The sequence below is a fragment of the Giraffa tippelskirchi genome, chromosome 2, assembly GCF_054371585.1.
Source record: "Giraffa tippelskirchi isolate mGirTip1 chromosome 2, T2T-mGirTip1v1.2.pri, whole genome shotgun sequence".
Lineage (NCBI taxonomy): Eukaryota > Metazoa > Chordata > Mammalia > Artiodactyla > Giraffidae > Giraffa > Giraffa tippelskirchi.
Genome location: NC_137276.1, coordinates 21,370,730 through 21,389,315, shown reverse-complemented (window position 1 = coordinate 21,389,315; position 18,586 = coordinate 21,370,730). Strand labels below are relative to the sequence as shown.

At 38.5% G+C, this 18,586-nt stretch overlaps 1 non-coding gene across 1 annotated transcript; it reads left to right on the top strand.

Moving 5' to 3' along the window:
- Positions 1-476: 476 nt before the first annotated feature.
- On the top strand, positions 477-548 carry TRNAY-GUA (transfer RNA tyrosine (anticodon GUA)). Its single transcript has one exon. It is a non-coding gene; the product is annotated as a tRNA-Tyr (tRNA).
- Positions 549-18,586: the final 18,038 nt, after the last annotated feature.

Below are 18,586 nucleotides of genomic sequence, written 5' to 3'. Positions count from 1 at the left end.
GAACAGGCAATTTATAAAAGAACAAGTTTGCCAACTACATGTGAAAATATGCCCAGTACAACTAATAATCAGAGAAATGCAAGTTCTTAAATTTATGAGGTACTATTTTAGATCGGTCAAACTGGCAAAATCTTAAACAGAATGGAAACAGCTACTAATTGTGAGAATATCGATGTAAAGCACCCCCAAAATTTTCTTTTTCATTGTAAGTATAAATGTTAAAAGTAAAAACAAATCAATTTTACCCTGTCTTTTAAAATTAAAAGCCCATGTATTGTTTTACTCATCAGTACCTGTGCTTGAAATCCATCTGATGGAAACAGAAGCAATAGGTTGTAGGAATGTAATGGTCATATCTTCAGCGATATTCATGGCAGGAGTGATTCAAGAGGTCAACCAAAATCACCACCAAAATCTAAACAAACAAAAACACAACAAATTACTAAAGAATAAACTAACAAAGAAGGAATTAGGCTTCCCTGGTGGTTCAGATGGTAAAGCGTCTGCCTGTAATGCAGGAGACCCAGGTTCAATCCCTGGGTTGGGATGATCCCCTGGAGAAGGAAAGGGCTACCCATTCCAGTATTCTTACTTGGGAAATCCCATAGACAAGAGGGCTGCAGTCCATAGGGTCACAAAGTCAGACATAACTGAGCAACTAATGCTTTCACTTTCAGGAAACTAGGAGAAATCCCTAGACTATTTTTTTAAACAATACCATTTTATCCATTCATTCCTGCTCACCTGTACTGCAACAGGACCTAGATCATAGGTGGTTATCAGGGGTTATCTGGACTGGAAAGAATGGTTGATACAGATCAACTGAAACAGGGAAATAAAATAACAATAGAATGCATTTAAAAATATTCCCAAAGAAATAAAACATGCCTGAAATAATCAAATATATGTAGAAAAATATATGTGTATGAATATGTACCTAAAATGGTTGTAAAAATGTCAACAAATGACTATTAGGATCATCTCTGGATGAAAGGATTTTAAGCGAGTTTTTAGGATCTTACACTTTTGCGCATTATTCAAATTATTCTAAAGAGCATGTGCTAATTATATAAATAGAAAAAATAATGTTGTTTTCACAGTAAGAGGAAAAAGAGTCCCAACGGAGGAGAGTGAATTTCAGAGGTGGATGATTCTTATCTACACAGTCATCCTTCCACCTCTTAAGTCCAGAAATAGGACACTTTTTTCTGATTGAACAGTGGTATGTGAGACTATGATTTCCAAGGGAAAATTACTAAAACCAGTGTTAGACCCTCTGATTCTATTCTGTTTTACCTTTAAGGAAGTACTTAGTTTTTAATGTCTTTTATGCCACAGAGAAATTCTAGACTCTTCTAAACCTTTAAGTAATAAAGTTCATGGAAAAATCAGTTGCTGAGTAAATATGAAAATAAAAGAAATGAAAACAAGAAATATTTGACAATTCAGTAAGTTTATTAAAAGATTTTTTATGTTTCTTCATTAATTCATTTATTCATCCACTCAAACATATTGTATACCAACTATGTACCAGGCACTAAGCTAGTCCCCAAGGAAAAATAGGGCACAAAAAGATGACCTCAGAGTCCTATGCAAATATGAAGAAATTCCAATTATCTTATAGTAATTTTAATGTAGTATAATCTATAAGACACTGAATCACTATGCTGTATATCTGAAACAAATATAATATTGTAAATCAACTATACTTATATTAAAAATAAAATTAAAATGCTGTTAAGAATTCCAGATTATAAAAGTAAAAACTAACACATAGAGGAGGTGTAGTTAATTCAACTTGAGTGAAAAGAGGAGGAAGAAAAGAAGGTGATGCTTGACCTAAATATTTAAGCCTGAATATGGGTTTGCTGGATGAAGAAATGAGAAAGAAGCACTCCAGGCCAAAGGAACAGCACATGCAAAGGTATAGAGCTTGATGAAACATACTACTCTGGGAAAATATAAGTGACTCAAGAAGGTGAAAACAAAGATTATAAAGTGGATCCATTGACAGATGAATAGATGAAGTTACAGTACATTATACAGTGGAATATTATTCAGTCATAAAATGGAACAAATTTGAGTTAGTTGAAATGAGGTGGATAAATCTAGAGCCTGTTATAAAGGGTGAAGTCAGAAAGAGAAAAAACAAATGCCATGTTAATGCATATATATGGAATCTAGAAAACTGTTACTGATGAACCTATTTGCAGGGCAGAAATAGAGATGCAGACATGGAGGACAGTCCTGTGGACACAGTGGGGGAAGAAGAGGGTGAGATGAATCGAGTAGCACTGACATATATCCCACCATGTGTAAAATTGATAGCTAATGGGAAGATGCTGTATAACACAGGGAGCCCAGCCCAGTGCTCTGTGATGACCTAGAGGTATGGAATGGGAGCAGGTGGGAGGGAGGCTCAAGAGAGAGGGGAAATAGATATACTTAACAGCTGATTCATGTTGTTATATGGCAGAAACCAATACAACATTGTAAAGCAAAGCAGAAATGGTATACCAGATGTAAGAACACCTAGAGTTTGCATAGAATGTTTCTATATTTGATTACTGAAAATAAAGTAATAAATGCTTTTGAAAGAAAATTACACAAGTAAAGTGATATAACATGAAGACAGAAAGCAGACTTTCTGCTTGGAAAGTATTGATCTCAATGGATCATTAAGAGATCACTGGATGCCAACTTAGGGAGTTTGAGTTTTAGCCTGTGAAAGTCAAAGAACTGATAAAGGAGTTTTTTTTAAGGAGAGGCACAAATACATGCGCATTTTAGGAAAATCACTAAAATTGTGGAAGATGAATTAGAAATTGGCAAAGCTAGAGCAGAGAGGCCAGCTAGCAAACCATTGTATTATTTCTGACAAAAAAAAAAAAAAAAATAGAGGGAGAGGGGACTTAAGCAGTGAATGGAGGAAGGGACTATCTGCAAAAGGGAGAGAGTGTCATTAGAGTCTAAAATTGATGTAATTTCATGATCAATAAGATGTGGGAGCTGAAAAAGAGAGTGAGATTGAAAAGAAAATCTCTGGCATAAATGATCTAGGAGAAAGTGTTGTCAATCACTGAAATGAGAAATATGGAAGAAGAAGCAATTTTGAGAGAGAAGTTTAGTAGGACATGTTCAGTCTCCCAAAGTTTTCTCTGAAGATGCAGCAGCAATTAGAAACGCCAAGCAAAGTTTCCTTTTAGATCACAAACCAGCTATTGCTTCCTGGGAAGCAAAGGTGTGTAATACAAATCAAGAATGAGGGATATAAGGGGACTTCCAGGTAAAGTGAGATTGGGAAGGATCACTGAAAGAAAAATTAGGAAGAAGAGATGGATGGGGATAAGGTAGAGGGGAGGGAGAGGAGACATGAGTGACAAATGAAGCAATTAAACTTTTCACTAGCCTCTCTCCAAGCTATGAAGTTGTGAAGTTTTCAAAGTGTTATTTGTAAGAATTCTGTACTTTGGAGGCAGAATGAGTTATTAACCCTCTCGAACTGAAATCTGATTTTCTCTAGAATTCTGTATTTAGCCTAACGGGGTTTCACAGAAGAGTGCAATTAAGTTTGGGACAACTGTTTTAATGCTACATGAATAATAATCCGGGTCCCACTCCCACCCCTCCTCTATCTCTACTCTATCTAAACCACATAGTCCCAGAGCAGAGTCTAGCTTGTAGGCCCCTGAAGTTGTCCATAAAGTCTTCCTAAGCAAATAACAGTACTACAAACTGAATGTTAAAGTCCCTCCAAAATTTTTCTGTTGCAGCCTTGAACCAAAAATGTGATCATGCTTGGAGATGGAGCCTTTGGGAGGCAATTAGCTTTAGATGAAGTCTTAAAGGTAGGGCCCTCAGGATGGGATTGGTAGCCTAATGAGAAGAGATTCAAGAGCTGGTTCACTCTCCTCACATGTGCACAAGAAGTCAGGTGAGCACACAGTGAGATGGTGACCACCTAGAGAGAACAGGAGAAACCAAGAGAACAGGCCCCAGGATGAAATTTACCTTGCTGGCAACTTTATCTTGGACTTCCCAGCCTCCACAACTGTAAGAAATAAATTTTTGTTGTTTAAGCCACTTTGCCTATGATATTGCTATGATGATACATGGGTATCACAGATGCAAAGTTTGCCTCACAGAGAATCTGTCCCAATCTGATACATGTCCATGATCAGCATCACACCCAATAGGAACATTTAATTGCCTTAATCAAATGTCCTATCCTGGTCCTGAGTCTCCAATAAACCTTCCTGGGCCAAGGTTTTAGGAGGGAGGCCAAAAGACATGCCAGAACAGATTTTGTTAGGAAACAAGCACATCCTCATAAGAGACCAGCTTCTCTCAAAGCCAAAGAGAACGAAAGAACAAGGACGATAATATAAGTTGGGAAAGAAGAGAAAATGGGAATCAGATTCCCCGGTTCTTGGCCATATCTGTGTGCAGTTAACCACCTTATGGCATTCCCATAAAACCTACTGGGCATCCACAGCATTTTGGTAGGTATGTCACCACCAAATGGTATGTGAATAAAATTTCAACCAAAGTAGACAAGCCCCATCTGCCAGATACACATGTGTCTTGTTGACTTGTAATGTGTCAGGGGTGATGTGGGAAATGCTGTGTTGCCAAAACGCTATGCAATAACCAAAAGGCATAAAGGACATGATGATATAATTCGTGGGACCATGGAACTTATCCATTTATTTATTCTTAATACGCAGCTTTATTCCGTACAGAACTGTCATCTATATACACATACTCTAGATAGGTAGTCTACAGTTTGATTTTAGTCTTCTCCTAAGTAGTGAAGGGAAAACACTTGTTGGGTGACATGTCAGCATGGTTGAACCTTGCTTTCTTCTCTCATTTCACTGAAATGCAAACAGTTGGGTTGTGGATGACAGCCAAATAAGAATAAATACCTTAAAAATACCTTGATGCAGCATGCCAATATAGAAGCATGAGGGAAAACAGGTGGGTGTGGGAGTGCACAGCAACAAGCTAATCAATAAGCTGGTCAAGATGTTTGAAGCTATTGAGTCTAAACAATCATATACCAATCAAGAATCTAAGCATCAATGTCAACTATAATCATAGACCCTAAAATAGCATTTTTGACCACAGAAGAGGATAGTCACATGACAATAATATGGAAAAAAATGTCTGACACCCAGCAGCATACTCACACACCTATACACATCCTCAATAGCTGAATCCTCAAACACAAGGAATGGTGACAAATGCATCACAAATATGTGTCACAGCAATAATCCCCATGACTCTCTTAAGTCTAGAGCAGAGAGAACTAGGAGCAAATGCATTAGTCACAACACAATTGGTCAAAGTCAGCCATTAACATCAGTGCATAGACTGCTTTAATTAAATCTTAAGTGTAGCATATTAAGTTTAAAATGTTGATTTTCCCATTTGTCCTTTAACTCCATATACTTTATCATTTCACAATAGGAGTCCACTAAGGTCATGTTTCTATAATTAATCCAAAACAGAGATGAACAAATTACCTTTCGCAACAGAAGTCAAAGCAGAATGTAATTCATTAATACATTTTATCTTCCTCAACTCAATTTACTGAATACCATTCCTTCCTATAGACAGAATTTCAACTTTAGCTACATTTTGTAAGCAGCAGACTAACACTGAAATGGACAGTTTGCTGTTGAATCAAAATTTGCTGAAAGTAACTCAAATTGTCCAGCAACTAGAATATGGTTTTAAAAGTAAATCTGGAGAAGAAGCTTGACTATTCCGCGTATCTTTGTCAAGTAGCATTTAAATCAGATAATCTAAATACCAAACACAGCAGGGGTTTCTCTTTGTTTATCTCCAAAAGCAAAGTTTCCTGTCACATTGGTGACTGGAACTCCTTTGAAGCATAGTACATTTACCATCTACTGTATAGTTATGTCACCTTCACTTTTTCTGGGGATGTATTTTTTTAGGGACAAGAGAAAAGTAAATCTCCTTAACTAAGTCAAAATGCATTGAGAGAGGGAGGCTCTCAGCATGATAAAAGTCCACCAGGCCACTTTTCATTTCTCCTAGCACCCACTTTATTTTTAGCCGAAGTTTCCAGTTTAGGAAGAAATATGTCCACCCTAGCACAGAAACATACAATTTACCTGAAATCCCAGCCTGTAGACACTGGAGCAAAAGTTAATGAAATATACTGTCAGTTGCTATTGTTGTTGTTCCGTCAATAACTTTGTGCAACTCTTTGGGACCCCAGGAACTGCAGCGCACCAGGCCTCCCTGTCCTTCACTATCTCCCAGAGTTTGCTCAAACTCAGTGATACCATCCAACCGTCTCATCCTCTGTCATCCCCTTCTCCTCTTGACCTCAGTAATCCAAGCTAAATGAAAGAAAATTATTTATTACTCAGCCTGCCGACTCTCAGGCATTGGTAGCCAAAGTGAATAATTGAAACAAATATCTACAGTGATGTAAGAAAGAAGAGAAAATCCTAGAGAAAAGTTCAGGGAAAGGGTGCTATCACACCAATTATGAGAAAATATTAGTGGTTAGTCTTTATCAGGTGTTAAATAAATGCATGGCACTTGCTAGTTAGTTTACATTCATACTAAATTCTTGTAACAGAGATGCTCAGTAACATGATTCCCTTTTGACATATGAGTAAACTGAAGCTTGGGAGAAGGCAATGGCACCCCACTCCAGTCCTCTTGCCTGGAAAATCCCATGGACAGAGGAGCCTGGTAGGCTGCAGTCCATGGGGTCGCGAAGAGTCGGACACGACTGAGCAACGTCACCTTCACTTTTCACTTTCGTGCATTGGAGAAGGAAATGGCAACCCACTCCAGTGTTCTTGCCTGGAGAATCCCAGGGATGGGGGAGCCTGGTGGGCTGCCGTCTATGGGGTCGCACAGAGTCGGACACGACTGAAGCGACTTAGCAGCAGCAGCAGCAGCAAACTGAAGCTTAGAGAGTTTAAGTAGCTTGATTAGGTGGCAAATAAGTCACACGTGTCTAAACACAAGTGCAATCATTATGACTGTTAACCATGATATGTAGAATATGAGTTAGTCTGATCCTTATTTTCAAACCATACTCATTTAAGGAATTTGGGTATGGTGAGAAAGGGGCAGAGGAGTGAGGTAGGGGAGAGAGAGAAAGAGAAGAAACCAGGTCACTGTTCAGTGAAAGGACTGCTCTCTGCTGTCCTGCTCAGGGGCCATGTGTCAGGAGAGAGCAGAAGGGACCTGGCAGTGCTGTTCCCGTCCTCCCAGTAGGAGCACCAAAGATGCAACTCTGTATCAGTGTTCAAAGATTTAAATTTTCATAAAAAACAGTCCCTAAAATTAAGCCATTTCAGTGGATTCTAAAAACAGCTAAATAAATAAAGCCATCAGTCCCAACCCAAGAAGAAAATTGGCCCACACTGAAATAATTAAAGAAGGCATGTTGGTCTCCACCAGAGTGTCTTCCTAAGGTGTTTCCAAAAGCAGGCTGCTTTATTTGTAAAACTGAAGTGTAGCTATTTATAATCAAACTTTAATGGTTATCAAAGGGGAAAGGGAGAAGGGTGAGAGGGCTAAATTATGAGTATGGGATTAATAGATATATACCACTTTACATAAAACAGATAAGGAACAAAGATTTACTGTATGACACAAGCAACAGTATTCAATATCCTTTAGTGGAAAATAATCCAAAAGCAGTTTTAACCTTCATGCACACACCACCTGGAGAGCTTACCTTCCCAGTGAATGGCAGCTCCTCTCTGCTTCCAGGCCCTGAACATGCTGTTCTATTTTAGAAGTGACAGGCTCATCTCAGGTGTTGTCTTAGCTTGGGTTCCCCCAGAAACAGATCCTGAAGAGAGAATAAACTAGTGAACATAGTTGTTTAGGAGGTGACCCCAGAAAATACAAAGTGAGAACTAGAAAAATGAGGCAAGGAAGGGGAGGAGGCTGATAAAGGGTGACTCTTCAAACAAGTTCCCACCATGTGTAACTGGTGGTAAATTCCAGAGAAAAGCACTGGAGCCAAAGTAAAAACTATTTTTTGAGAGTCATCCCCACAAGAGGTGAAGGGGTTAAGAAGTCACCTATACACAAACACTTTAAGCACAATTTGCCAAAAATAATTACCTGAAGACTGAAATGGTGGTTACCAGGAAACTGGAATGTAAACTAATTACCAGGAGAAGGAAAAGGTAATTTACCAGGGACTTCAGGGAGGTGGACATGGGCAATATTAATCAATAAGCATAAAGTCTCAGTTGAGTAATAGAATAAGTTTTAGAGATCTGTCATACAAAATTGTACATATAGTCAACAGTAATGTATTATGCACTTATAATTTAAGAGAATAATTTTCAGGTGAAGCAATTTTACCATAATAAAATAAAAATAAACTGAATTACCTGGACAACTTTGTAAAAAAATGAAATTACCATATATGTGAGGATCTACTTCTGGACCCTTAATTCAATTCCATGGATCTATATATGTTCATGCCTAAGCCAATAACACACCCTCTTGATTACTATAGCTTTATATTAAGACTAAAAATTAAGTAGTTTAGGTTCTCTTGTTTTCTTATTTTTACAAATTATTTAGCAATTCAAAGTCCTGTTTGTTTCTAATATAAACACTTTAGAAACAGTTTCTGACTTCCAGCAAAAAAACTACTGGGATTTTAATTGGAATTGCATTGACTCATTAGGTCAACTTGGAAAGAACTGACATCAAAAATATCATCTTCCAGTTCATGAAGATGGTATATTCCTCCATTTATTTAGCTCTTTGTAAATCTTTCTTCCCCTTTCTTGACTATTTCTCAAGCTTCTAATTGAATTTGCATATTTAATTAAATTAGTTAATACTTCTAAAACAATGATGAATAGAGATAATGGACATCTGTACATCTTAAATAAGATGCTGGCTTTGGTACTAATAAATAAATATATATATATATATATTTTATCACATTAAGAAAGTATCCATCAAAGTTTTTTTAATCAGAAAAGTGTAGTATGTACTATTGAATGCTTTTTTCAGGAAGATAACCACATGATTTTTTTTCCTTAGCTCTACTTATAAGGGGTATTTTATTAATACTATTTGTATTTTGATACTGAGCAAACCATGCACTCATTGAATAAATCTCTACTGATCATGGTTTGCTATTTTCTTATGTGCTGTAAGATTCTGTTTGTGCTGTGTGTGTGTGTTCAGTCATGTCTGACTCTTCATGACCCTTTGGACTTACTTCCAGACTCCTCTGTCCATAGGATTTTTCAGGCAAGAATACTGGAGTGGGTTGCCGTTTCCTCCTCCAGAGGATCTTCCTGACCCAGGGACTGAACCTGCATTTCCTGCGTCTCCTGCATTGCAAGCAGATTCTTTACCTGCTGAGCCACTGAGGAAGCTCTAAGATCCTGTTGCTAATATTCTCTTTAGTACTTTTGTATCAATATTCATAAATAACATTGGTTTACAGTTTGTTTTACTCTACTTATTAAATTTTCCTTTAGATAAATTCTTGTTTAAATCACAAGGCAAAATGTAAACCAGCCACTTTCCCTTCTCACCCAGTAGTATTTTATCCTTACAAATAATTTTTACCCCTTCCCATTTATTCCCGTGCCTCACAAAAGTTTGCACATCTCTGGGTTATTACAGAAGCTATTATGAACAGAAGTGATCAAAAACCATTTGCTGAGAATCAGAAAGCTTGATTTAAAGATAAATTATCTTGGTGAGCAACCCAAGAGACCTTGGATAATTACAAAGTCTGACATTCTTTCTGTTTCTGTGTCCAGATTCCTGGGCAGGAGATTTATTGGTCCAGCCTGGGTCAGAAAGCCATGGTATCTATCCCTGGACTGATCAAGTATGGTCAGAGGGCAGGTTCATATGAAAAAAACAGATGACTATTTAGAAGACATATTTATGAAGTGGGCTTTACCTTCTGAAAAGCCTTTAAGAAGGAAAGAAATGACTTTTCCCAAAGAAAGGCAAACTGATAGTCAAATACAACAGTAAGCCTACTAAAAATACATAAAAAGGGAAGGCTCTACATCATTTATATTGAATTGAATGTGCTTCCTGAACATGCATAGTCAAACAAGGGTGTCATCCTACAAGAACTTGGGCAAAAAAAATTAACAATTTTATTCGTGCACTCAGTATTGGGTACAGACCTTGGGAAGATGAGATTTAGCATTACTTACACAAAGCACACCAATAGTGCCACAGCAAGCAGATCATATGAGGGGCAGGGTGAGTTTCTTTCCTGAGACATATACTAGATAATATACCAACAAAAAATTTCAAGCCACCAAATGATATGCAAAGAAGAGATCTCAAGTATTTGTAAAATATGTGATAGTATTCTTTACCAGCTGAGCTACCAGGGAAGCCCACTCAGCACCCTATAAATGCTATACCAATAATGAGCCAGGAGTGAGGACACAATTACCCCACCTTTGTTTTTCTCTGCTTAAAGACACTCCTAATAAAAAGGAAGTTTTGAAGATATACAGAAAGGAACATTCTGTCTATAAGGCAATGGAAGTTTATAATTCTTCCTATTCAAAAGTCTGAAACTTGTTGACTAAGGTGAAGAAAGGGATGTAATCTGGGCTCACAATCTGGCTCACGAATTTACATAACTAACTGCCATCATTTAGACTTTGTGAAAGGTAAAACTTACGAGGCATATTTGAAAGGCACAAGAACTGGAATCTGATTAAATGTTAAAGGAAAATACTCCACAGAGAGTACCTTATTTAGTGAATTCATTATGAAAATTCTATATTAGCATATTTATTGTTAGGTTGTAAACAATGCTCCCAGACTGGCTGAAAACAGCCATTTATTAAAGAGTAAGGCAAATTTCCCCTTTCACACTTGTCTAAATTATTGTTTCTGAAATTTAATTTCCTACATTCTTTTCTCACATTTGTCCAATACGTAACAGTTCAGCAGCACATTCTCAGGCAAACTTTACGTGACTTTTCACCCCTTTCGTGGGTTTTAAAAAATGAAGCTTTAAAAAGGTTTGCTGACTTGCCAAAGGTAGATCAAGTAACTAATCTGAACTGCACAAATTCTAAATCAGTGAAGTCTAAATAGGTATGATTTTTTCTTTGTTTTTGTTTTGTTCCTGAGAGACATGTATTCCCTTAAGGCAAAAATTACAAAGGAGAAAAAGAAAAGAAAAAAATCTTTTCACTTCTGGATTAATTCTCTAAACTCTTAAAGACTAACTTATGAAGGAACAGGGGGAAAAGGCAGTGGGGCTGGGGAAGGGTAGTGGAGTCCATCCCTAATTTTGCTAAACTCAAATGCAATGGAAAATTTATTACCTTTTTTGTTGTTTTTGTTCTTCTAATTTGAAAAGAATTGTGTATGTGTGCATATTTATTATATTTTTTCACTTAAGTAGAGCAATGACTTTTTTTTCAAGTTTATCTAGCAAGAGCAGATAATTGACACCAAATTGGTCTTTTGAAGTTGCACCCAGAATCTTCACTCCTTCAACTGCTCCTGCAGAAGGATGATTTTGGAGTCAATCAAATTCACTGTCTGCATAAACCAATGTATTTAGCTGCTGGTTCTGCAGGCCCAATTAACTCTTCTGCTGCTGCTGCTGCTGCTGCTGCTAAGTCGCTTCAGTCGTGTCCGACTCTGTGCGACCCCATAGACGGCAGCCCACTAGGCTCCACCGTCCCTGGGATTCTCCAGGCAAGAACACTGGAGTGGGTTGCCATTTCCTTCTCCAATTAACTCTTCTAACATGTGTAAAATGAGGTTATGGTTATGTTTGTAGCCAATTAGAATTGTTTTGATTAAACACTCCCTCTGGTATCTTATTTAAAGAAAGAAAACATGGCCCTGAAATGTATTTCATGGGATGGGAGAGGATACCTAGGGTGGGGTAGGGGTGGAAGTGGAGAAGAAAATTACCTAGGTCATGCTATGAAATGTATGACCTCTCATTTATGTGAGAAGTCTTATTTGCACAATTTTTTAAAAAATAGTGTGCTTAACACACTTTGAAGACATCTTTAATATGACCATCAGTATTGTTACTATTGTATTATGGAAACAGTATTATCAATGTCAGACAAAATAGTAAAAGTTGAAGGAGTACAGAGCTGGAGAACTAGCAGACCTGTATCTTAATGTCAGCTCCAACCCAAGTGAGTCACTACCTTTCTGAACTTACATTTCCCCTTCTGAAAAGAGAAACAATACTCATTTTGTTTCTGCCTCTGAGAATACAACAAAATATAAGACAAAATTGCTGTTCTCAAAGAGTTTGTAATACATTTGGCAAAACAAAGTAATTCATGTAAAAGATAAAAATAACCACTTGCTAGGAACTGTTCCAAAAGCAGTATCATCTGGTTGAGCTTCATAACAATCCAAAGAGGTAGGCATTATTATTGTTTCTATTTTACACACAAGAAAACTGAGGCATAGAGTGATTCGGAAATATTAGAAGCCTCTCTGTGCTTAAGTTAACAGTAAGGTTTCAAACCCAGTCAATCTCAGAGCATGTACACTTAGCTACTGTATCATATAATAACAAAGAATCCTATGTGTTCATAGAAGAGAAAGACAGATAATTAATCAGGAAGATAATATACAAACAATAGTTAATTGGAGTGATGAGAGAGAGTTCCAATTATAAGAGTATGATGAGCCAAACCTTAAAATGTTAGGAGTATTTGAATGGACGGAAGAGAAAACAATGGAAGTAAAGTGAGAAAACTCAATATGAAGATGACAGCAGGTGTGGGATGAGAGTGGGGAAGAACCCAGATGAACAGCAGTGAAAGGTAAGGATGGGGAGGTCCGTTGTGGAGAATTTTGACTACAGAGTTTAAATCCTTCCAACTTCACCAAACTGACAGCTGTTTTCCTGACCCTCTATAGGCTAGTGTCTGTAGTTGAGCTTTGCTGCTTGCAGAAAGCAGCATTTGAAGAGCAAGCAAAGATTCCAATTGTTCTAAGAGCCCAATCATAGCCCCAGCTGGCCTACAGGGAGCCTTTGAACTAGTTAGGCAAAACTACCTTCAACAGATGAGCCTGTGGCTTGGTGAGCAGACCATGTGCATGCATGCTAAATCACTTCAGCGTGTCTTACTCTTTACAACCCTATGAACTGTAGCCCACCAGGTTCTCTGTCCATGGGGTTCTCCAGGCAAGAATACTGGAGTGGGTTGCCATGCCCTCCTCCAGGGTATCTTCCCAACCCAGGGATAGAACCTGCATCTCTTATGTCTCCTGCATTGGTAGGCGGGTTCTTTACCACTAGTGCCACCTGGGAAGCCCTGAGCAGAGCAAATCTTTCTGTAATTTAGAGGAGGCCCCTGGGTAGATGCAGCTCCAAGTGTGGAGCTTGGCTAATCAACCCAGACTGATCTCAGTTCCGACCACCTCTAAAAGCAGGAGCACACAAACTACTTAAAAGTATACCTACCAGCCCCATTCCCAAAACACAGCCACATTTGCTGGAATCACCCTTCATATTTACAGAAGTTTATACAAGCACAAAGATCATTACTTAATTACTATAAGTAATTACTTAAAGGTGACAATAATCACTCTTTTATGCTGTTCAGGGGAAAGTTGGTAAATGTAAAATAACCACATGATACATAATATGTCAAAATTCAGTTATTCCTCGTATGGTAATCAGTATTAAAGGTTGTGTTTATTTCAGAAAAATACACAACTATGTTTTTAGTTTACAATGAAATAAAGTTAGAATCCATATGGTAACTGGGCATATCATTAGAAGATTATAAAACAGAGATTCAAATGTTTACATCTAATGTTCCTAATTCCATGGAAGAAATAGTTTATACTAGAATTTTTTACCGGCTAAAATATAGTCATTATCTTAATGAAACTGGTTCTTTTTATTTTTTAAGTATGAAATTCTACATAGAATTTGATTAGTGAAGTGTGTTTATTGCAATAAGGCTTCCCTGGCGGCTCAGACAGTAAAGAATCCACCTGCAATGTGGGAGACCTGGGTTCAAGCCCTAGGTTGGGAAGATCCCCTGGAGGAGGGCATGGCAACTCACTCCAGTATTCTTGCCTGGAGAGTCCACATGGACAGAGGAGTCTTGGTGGGCTACAGTCCATGAGGTCACAAAGAGTCAGACATGACTGAGCCACTAAGCACATACACATTTATGGAAATATGATTTAAATAAGCACAAGGGAACTTATGGGGGTGAGGGATGTGTCCTAAAACTCAATTGTGGTGATAGTTGCAAAACTATACATTTAATGAAATTCACTGAACTCTGCACATACTCTTTTTACTGTGTAAGGGCTTCCCAGGAGGCACTAGTGGTAAAGAATCTACCTGCCAATGCAGGAGATATAAGAGATGTGGGTTTGATCCCTGGGTCGGGAAGATCCCTGGAGGAGGAAAAGGCAATGCACTCCAGTATTTTTTCCTGGGAAATTCCACAGACAGAGAAACCTGGAAGGAGGACTGGCCATGGGGTCACAAAGAGTTGGACACGACTGAGTGTCTGAGCAAGTTATTACATATTCTTTTTACTGTATATTAGCTTAGTAAAGCTTTTTTTTTAAGATTAAAATTGCTGGGGTTTGGTGAATGTATTACAAATTCTTTTCATTTACCTCTCATACTTCAAAATTTTCCTATTTTTACAATAGCACATGTTACCTACATAGCTGAAAAATAATTTCAAGACAGTTTAGTTTAACATACACATTTATCTACCACACATTCTGTGCTTAGTATCATGATAGAATCTAGAGCTGTACAAAATAAAAAATAACATGTTGTCTCTTTCTTAAGAAGCTTACAATGGTGTAAGAGTAGGAAACAATGCAAAAACTACTTATCTATGGCAGAATGAAATTACCTTTCAAGCAAGTTGCAAGTAACAGATGTTGGTCGCTGAAGGAAAGAAACAATTAATGACTGGCCAAAGGGACAGGGCAAAGGAAGAGTGGTTGGCAAGAGAGTTTTGAGTCACCTGGAGGCTGATGCACATGGTCACATCCTTAATTGGAATAAACAAATGAATATTCATTGGAAAGTAAGGTTAGTAGCAAAAGTAAGCAATCTCCATGCTTACTACACGTATTTATCAGTTTAGTTCAGTAACTCAGTTGTGTCCAACTGTTTGCGACTCCATGGATCACATCACGCCAGGCCTCCCTGTCCATCACCCACTCCTGGAGTCTACCCAAACTCATATCCATTGAGTCGGTGATGCCATCCAACCATCTCATCCTCTGTCATCCACTTCTCCTCCTGCCTTCAATCTTTCCCAGCATCAGGGTCTTTTCAAATGAGTCAGCTCTTTGCATCAGGTGGCCAAAGCATTGGAGTTTCAGCTTCAGCATCAGTCCTTCCAATGAACACTCAGGACTGATCTCCTTGCAGTCCAAGGGACTCTCAAGAGTCTTCTCCAACCCATATTTATATCTGCTAGGAAATAAAATTAACATTGAGGAGACAAAGATTTGATAGCAAGTAGGCACAAAGAGGAAGAATGGACCGAGGAAAGAAAGTTTTCTACCCTATGGGAAAGCAAAAATTACGTCAGCTTGCACTTTATCATTGAAAAAGAAAACAAAAATAAAAACAAGATTTGTTTAAAAAAATAGCTGGTTCTCTAACCAGAGTTAATGAGGCAGGGTAGTTACCTCCCCACATTGCAGGAAGGAGTAAAGAGCCTCTTTTCTTAAAGCAGTTACCTCTCCAGAGATAAGAAAATGGAAGCCAGTCATGCCCAGATTATTCTTTACACATTTACCAATCAGGCTTATTATTCCACCTCTCTTTGACTGCAGTCAGTAAAATGGTGGAGAAAAATTAGCACCTATACCAAATGAGCTCTTTCCAGTAACAGAATCATCAGCAATACTCTGTCATCACATTTCAGTTCAGTCGCTCAGTCGTGTCCGACTCTTTGCGACCCCATGAACTGCAGCACGCCAGGCCTCTCTGTCCATCACCAACTCCCGGAGTCTACCCAAACCCATGTCCATCGAGTCGGTGATGCCATCCAACCATCTCATCCTCTGTTGTCCCCTTCTCCTCCCGCCCCCAATCCTACCCAGCATTAGGGTCTTTTCCAATGAGTCAACCCTTCGCATGAGGTGCCCAAAGTACTGGAGTTTCACCTTCAACATCAGACCTTCCAATGAACACCCAGGATTGATCTCTTTTAGGATGGATTGATTGGATCTCCTTGCAGTCCAAGGGACTCTCAAGAGTCTTCTCCAACACCACAGTTCAAAAGCATCAATTCTTCGCGCTCAGCTTTCTTCACCGTCCAACTCTCACATCCATACATGACCACTGGAAAAACCATAGCCTTGACTAGACGGACTTTTGTAGGCAAAGTAATGTCTCTGCTTTTAAATATGCTATCTAGGTTGGCCATAACCTTCCTTCCAAGGAGTAAGCGTCTTTTAATTTCATGGCTGCAGTCACCATCAGCAGTGATTTTGGAGCCCAAAAAAATAAAATCTGACACTGTTTCCACTGTTTCCCCATCTATTTCCCATGAAGTGATGGGACCAGATGCCATGATCTTAGTTTTCTGAACGTTGAGCTTTAAGCCAACTTTTTCACTCTCCTCTTTCACCTTCATCAAGAGGCTCTTTAGCTCTTCTTCACTTTCTTCCATAAGGGTGGTGTCATCCCCATATCTGAGGTTATTGATATTTCTCCCGGCAATCTTGATTCCAGCTTGTGTTTCTTCCAGCCCAGCGTTTCTCATGATGTACTCTGCATATAAGTTAAATAAGCAGGGTGACAATATACAGCCTTGACGGACTCCTTTTCCTACTTGGAACCAGTCTGTTGTTCCATGTCCAGTTCTAACTGTTGCTTCCTGACCTGCATACAGGTTTCTCAAGAGACAGGTCAGATGGTCTGGTATTCCCATCTCTTTCAGAATTGTCCACAGTTTATTGTGATCCACACAGTCAAAGGCTTTGGCATAGTCAATAAAGTAGAAATAGATGTTTTTCTGGAACTCCCTCGCTTTTTCGATGATCCAGCGGATATTGGCAATTTGATCTCTGGTTCCTCTGCCTTTTCTAAAACCAGCTTGAACATCTGGAAGTTCACAGTTCACGTATTGCTGAAGCCTGGCTTGGAGAATTTTGAGCATTATTTTACTAGCATGTGAGATGAGTGCAATTGTGCGGTAGTTTGAGCATTCTTTGGCATTGCCTTTCTTTGGGATTGGAATGAAGACTGACCTCTTCCAGTCCTGTGGCCACTGCTGAGTTTTCCAAATTTGCTGGCATATCGAGTGCAGCACTTTCACAGCATCACCTTTGAGGATTTGAAATAGCTCAACTGGAATTCCATCACCTCCACTAGCTTTGTTCGTAGTGATGCTTTCTAAGGCCCACTTGACTTCACATTCCAGGATGTCTGGCTCTAGATGAGTGATCACATCATCGTGATTATCTGGGTCGTGAAGATCTTTTTTGTACAGTTCTTCTGGGTATTCTTGCCACCTCTTCTTAATATCTTCTGCTTCTGTTAGGTCCATACCATTTCTGTCCTTTATCGAGCCTATCTTTGCATGAAATGTTCCTTTGGTATCTCTAATTTTCTTGAAGAGATCTCTAGTCTTTCCCAATCTGTTGTTTTCCTCTATTTCTTTGCACTTATCGCTGAGGAAGGCTTTCTTATCTCTCCTTGCTAGTCTCTGGAACTCTGCATCATCACAAGTGGTACATAAAATCATGTGTTACACTGCTAAAAATGTGGATTCCCAATCTAAACACTTTGGATTCTGAGAGAGACTCCTGTATTTAAAATATGCATGCACTCTCCCTCCATCTTCAGTCTGCAGAATCTATTGCAGAAGGTCTGCAGACCACACTATTAAAACACAACAGCATCTTAGAGGTTTGTGTATAGGAAGCTAACAAAATAATGTACACTGATACATAAAATCAAATTAATTATTTATTATTACCGGTACTATCAATCACTAAATTAAGATTCTAGTGCATACTATTTTAAGAATAATACTATATATAGAAGAAATTTTCTTCTTTTGATTTGATGCAAAGAAAAATATAAGGGAGATAGTGAATACACCCAGGTACTTAATAATTTCTAATGATTTCTCAGTGATCTAAAATCCATTTCCTTAGCCAATTCCCAAAATTGTATTTCTCAGGAGAACTGGCCAAAAAGAAGTATCCATCCCATCAGAGATGACTATAGGGCCTTACAATACCAGCTCTTGTCCCAGATTTCTTACATAAATAATATTTTGCTTCTCCCCAGTCTGTCAGCTGTAGGTAAACAACTTGACCCTTCCCTTTTCATGTTTAGCCAGACATTTGGTCTGAAGAGTTTGGGAGGATGTGGTTTCCAACAAGGACCACAACTTTGATAGCCACCTGTAGTTCTTTTTGCAGAGGCTTCCCTGGGAAACTTTTCTGGACAGGTTACCATTTAAAATGCCATGATCTGACTGCTTTGATTAATTGTGGTATCATTTTCTCCATAAACTAGGTAGGGAGAGGTTCGTCTCATTTTAAAAGTGGCCTGTCA